The 5,618-nt window shown below is 35.9% G+C and overlaps 1 long non-coding RNA gene across 1 annotated transcript; it reads left to right on the top strand.

The window, feature by feature from the left end:
* The first annotated feature begins 233 nt into the window (after window positions 1-233).
* On the top strand, window positions 234-1,198 carry LOC130592057 (uncharacterized). The gene is made up of 3 exons (XR_008970132.1): window positions 234-385; window positions 461-733; window positions 837-1,198. It is a non-coding gene; the product is annotated as an uncharacterized LOC130592057 (long non-coding RNA).
* Window positions 1,199-5,618: the final 4,420 nt, after the last annotated feature.

Raw genomic sequence — 5,618 nt, 5'->3', positions numbered from 1 at the left:
AGAGATTAACGGCGAGTTCACTCTGGAAGCCAACAAAGATGCTCTTTACGAGACTTTGGGAAAGGAACACAATGGACGTTTGAGGGGTTTTGGTGGGATTCGGCTAAGCAAGACAAAAGCCTACAGTAAAGAATCTTCCACAATCACAAAATCACGCTCTAATGCTTCCGCCCACATGATATGGAAGCCATGGCACAAGCTCTTCGGGAGAAGCTTACGGAGGAAATCAGAGAAGGTGACGGAGAAACTCACGGCAAGTTTCAACGCGGTCCTTACGGAGTATGGTTTACCGGCGTTACGTCAACCTAAACTGGATCGTCCTTTGGAGGACAAAGCTAGCCATCCTAACACACAAAAATCAGCACCGTCTATACTTGAGTTAGAGGTAACTACTAGTCTTCTTATAACTTGAAAAAAAAAGTCATTATATAAACTAACCTCAATTCATATACTTTTGAAGGAAGAAACGCCTTGCCAGCTTTTACTAGATGTAAAAGATGCGGGTTTGATTGTGGTGGCTGAAGGAAATGCACAACCACGAAGTGAACGAGCAACAGTCCATCATCAATCGTTGGACAATGATCACTTGGCGGTTAGTGTAGTCTCGATCACTCCTGGTTACGAAGACTTTTCTCTCCCATTGCCTAACCCGTCGACGGATACAAATGTCTTGACCGACGCTCGTGGTGGTTATGTGCTCTGGCCATCGGCATGGGTGAGGTTTTCAGACGAGGTAAAATGAAGCAACTAAAGTATTCAATCATATTGATCTATTTAATTCATATCTATTAAGTATTAACTACGTATGTTGAATGTTTTCCGGTTTCAATCAATAGGTTTTGGAGAGAATAAAGAAGCCTAACGAAAGCAAGGCGGACTCACCTCCTCTACAAAAGGCGAAGGAAAAGGAGGGTTCAAGCAAGCCAAAGAAGGCGATTTGGGGAAGGAACGCAAGTCTCCAAAGGTTCAAGTCCCAAACAAAACCCTCCTAAACCTACTTGGATCGAGTCATCAACGCTTCAAGGTCTCAGTAAGGCATGCTCGTGGCTACATGCAAATATGCGTGATATGCCGGATGATACACCTTTGGAGGTTAAGTTGGATGCCACGGAATTCAACTACCACGAGGAAGCGTCGACATGGGTGTCCAAGGATGATGTGAAAGAGTTCCTTTGCGGAGATATGTTGAATGTTTCGTTAATTCAAGCATTCATGAGGTATAACATCGGTACTTATGAAATGTATGAACTTTCTTTGCAATATCTAATAATATATCTATGTTATGTATATGATTGTGCTTTGAATTGAAGATTACTCCAAGAGTCTCCTTGTGGACGCGGTCAGTTTGGGTGGTTATGTCCAGATTTCGTCCGAGCTGACAATTGTTTGCAAAACCAGCTAGGTTAAGGAGTATATTAGGCTATGTCTCCAAACAGCTCAACGTTGCACACATAAGTTCATATTTCCCCTTGTTTTGAAGAGTATAGTTCTTAACCTTATCCATTTTTAGCACTTAATAATTATTATACAATACAAGTATATACTCACATGATTGCTTCGTAACTTGATTTTGTGATTTTAGTGCCTTGGTCGCTTCTTGTGATTTCTCCTTCAAACAACAAGTATATCAGTTTGATTTGCAGCTCAACATCCACCACGATCCTTACTCCTCAAATCATGCATAAATAGGTATGTTTTTATTAGCTCCAACACGTTTCACTAATTTTCTTCCTTTGTCCGCTTCTCACATGAAATTAAAATAACTACAGCTGCTTGAAGAAGGTTGGGAGAACAGGAAGAGTTCCTCAGTGGAAAGCAATGAAGATAATTCATATTATTTTTCTACTTCTTTCTTTAATTTTACAATAAACAAACATGTATGTTTCTTACATGATTTTTTAATGTAACTCTATAATTAGTGTGCTCAACAAACTGGGGGAACCGAGTGTGGCTACTATGTGTTGAGGTTCATGTTCGATATAGCCTCATGTTGCAAGGAAGTCGGGTATATTGACAAGGTATTATACATGACAACCCATTTTTGCCTTTTTCGACGTTTTTTGGCCTTTGAAGTTCAATTTAAATATTTTTCCATATTTAGACACATGTTAGGACATATATAGTACTAATAGCAACATATATAACAATTAGAGTCAAGAACCACCATTTCTCATGCTTTTAAACCCAATTTGGGTAAATGAAGGTCATTTCGGGCCAATATTAGACTTTCATGTTCATTTTCCTTAAATTCTCACATTTACCCTCATGTTAAGACATATAGAGTACTAATAGCTACATATATAACCATTAGAGTCAAGAAAAACCATTTCTCATGCTTTGAAACCCAATTTGGGTAAATGAAGGTCATTTAGGGCCGATTTTAGACTTTCATGTTCATTTTCCTTAAATTCTCACATCTAGCCACATGTTAAGACATATATAGTACTAATAGCTACATATATAACCATTAGAGTCAAGAAAAACCATTTATCATGCTTTGTAACCCAATTTGGGTAAATTAAGGTCATTTAGGATCGATTTTAGACTTTCATGTTCATTTTCCTTAAATTCTCACATTTAGCCACATGTTAAGATATATATAGTAATAATAGCTACATATATAACCATTAGAGTCAAGAAAAACCATTTCTCATGCTTTGAAACCCAATTTGGGTAAATGAAGGTCATTTAGGGCCGATTTTAGACTTTCATGTTCATTTTCCTTAAATTCTCACATTTAGCACATGTTAAGACATATATAGTACTAATAGCTACATATATAACCATTAGAGTCAAGAAAAACCATTTATCATGCTTTGAAACCCAATTTGGGTAAATGAAGGTCATTTAGGATCGATTTTAGACTTTCATGTTCATTTTCCTTAAATTCCCACATTTAGCCACATGTTAAGATATATATAGTAATAATAGCTACATATATAACCATTAGAGTCAAGAAAAATCATATCTCACGCTTTAAAATCCAATTTGGGTAAAAGAAGGTCATTTCGGGCCGATATTTGACTTCTTACCTTAACTTTAATTTCTTTAACCTTCCACACTTAATCTCATTATTGACTTCTTATGTGTGTTTCGTTATGAATTTTTTTATAAGGTGTTCATCAAGGGCAAGCCAACGGAGGATTCTTTCACCACCTTAGAGATAAACGAGGTTCGGGATTTGCTAGCACGCTACCTTACCGACATTTGCATGTGAGGATGATGTCGCGGCTTTGAGCTTTTTTGTTAGGATTTTGAGCTTCATATGTTTATTTTTTATTTTAGTACTTATTTATAACTTCATTTTTAGTACATTATGAATATTATATTATATATAATAGTACCATTTTGAGTACTTTATACGACACGTGCGTGAGATGTTTTCTAATTAAGGCATGTTTAGATACAAGCTTTATATAAATATAATATAATATATATACATATATATATATATATATATATATATATATATATATATATATACATATAATATATATACATATATATATATACATATATATACATATATATATATATATATACATATATATATATAATAATACATATATATATATATATATATATACATATATATAGATATATATATTATGTTTATATATTAAAAATCTGATGTGGTTCTAGAGAAAACAGCATCAGATTGTACACCTAGAGGTCAAAAACCTTGGCGCCAAGACCATAATCTGATGCGGTTTTCCCTTAAAACCGCATCAGATTATCCATTTCTAATGCAGTTTTGGACCGCATCAGAATGATTTACACACCTACTACGAGCCCACCTGTTGCGGACCAAAACCGCATCCGAAAGCCCACATTTGACCGCCATCACTTTGGGTTTTTTTCACTAGTGTATGGGCATCATGGCTCCTTAGCCGAGAAGATTGGGAGAATACATGGCATAGCGCTCACCAGACTAAATTCTGGAAAAGTCTGAGAATTATTGCTTTCGGTTTGTACTTTCTAGGTAGAGCTACGTGCGGCCTGATCCCCTGAAAAAAACAAAAAACAAAACAAAAATTTCTAAAGTTGTAATGCATTTATCTTAGCTTTCTTTAATATGTAATGTGCTAAAAGGAGTACGTAGGTAACTCATTTTCTTAGTGCAGCTGCAAAAAAAAATATTTTGTAAAATTTCATTTTTAATACATCAAAACGTTGTTGGGCCTGATTCTCTAAAAAAATTATCGCAAAAAATTACTTTCCAAATCCAAATCTACCTATGGAGATACTTAGGCAGCCTTCAGGTTCGGCCCCTTTAGCATTCGATGTTGTTCCTTTATGGGTTCAGTGCTTAAAGGCGATCAATACATGCGGATCACCGCAAAGAAGAACATCTATGACATTATAATTTGCCAAAATGAGGATACAAGCCTTGTTATATCTCTTTTCTCTTATTTATTTCTGTAGCAGCTGGAAATGAAAGGGTATCACTAAATTGATATTTTTTAATAAAATATGTTTGTGTCTTATCACGAAAAATGCAAAGACTAAGTATAAAAAAAAAAAAGAAATTCAATGAAAAGACCAAAACAAAATTATTGGAAATTGGGGTTAAAAATCTTCTCAAAAATATCATTTCTTTTATTCCATGTGGAATAAAATATATAAAAAAAAGAGACAATGTCTGGATAAATCACGATATTAACATTTCGTTTCATTTTACAAGAACTCTGCCTGGGCTCGCTCAGATCGAGGTTGATTCGTCGAAGTCCTGACCATAGTGAATGTTCTTTAATTTATCAGTGAACCGTCATCCTTGTCCACACCAGATGTATTCTCTGCTACCCGTCTCAATAATATGTTTGAAATTCCAAACAATAATGAGCACCCACATAACTGTACCCCTCCACCTGATCTAATGGTTGAGCTATGAGGACTTGTTCAGGCCATGCTCGACCGACATGATAACATTGAACAAATTGTGTTGGGCATAATGCGCCAAAGCGCCCAGATGCCTCCTTCTCCTCCTCCAGAGTCAGAAGTAGCTTTACCTTTTCACCCTGAGCCCATGAACAATGAAAGAGAAAATCCCATTAAGCTTCAGGATGCGGTGGTTAAGCTCAAAGAAGTCTTGAAATAAGGTATGACGAAGGTTGAACCATGGATGGACATTCTTGGACTAACACTTTTTACAAGGCATGATTACCTCATGGTTTCAAGATGCCTAATCTGACAAAGTTTGATGATACCGGTAGCCCCATAAATTTCATGAAAATATATGTGGGAGTAATGAGTCCCAAGGGAGTGGAAGTCTTTGATGGCCCAATTCTTTCAACATTATTTGGATGGTGCCGTAACACATTGGTTCCTTAATCTGGAGAACACAAAAAATTCCATTTGGGATGTTATAATCAAAGAATTCTCAAATCAATACAAGTATAATGAAGAAATTGATGTTACTATAAGAGATTTGGAGACCACCTCCCAAAACCTTAATGAGACACTTTCTTCATTCATCACTCAGCGGAGAAACAAAGCCTCCAAAATGATGAGTAGGCCTAATGAAGAGGAACAATTACAAATGATTGTGAAGAATCTTCTTCCTGTATACCAGTTGCATATGGCATACCAATATTTGTCAACCTTCAAAGCTTTGACTG

This window comes from Beta vulgaris, chromosome 7 (genome assembly GCF_026745355.1).
Source record: "Beta vulgaris subsp. vulgaris cultivar EL10 chromosome 7, EL10.2, whole genome shotgun sequence".
Lineage (NCBI taxonomy): Eukaryota > Viridiplantae > Streptophyta > Magnoliopsida > Caryophyllales > Amaranthaceae > Beta > Beta vulgaris.
Note: the sequence above shows the minus strand (reverse complement) of the source record. Positions and strands in the feature narration are given on the sequence as shown.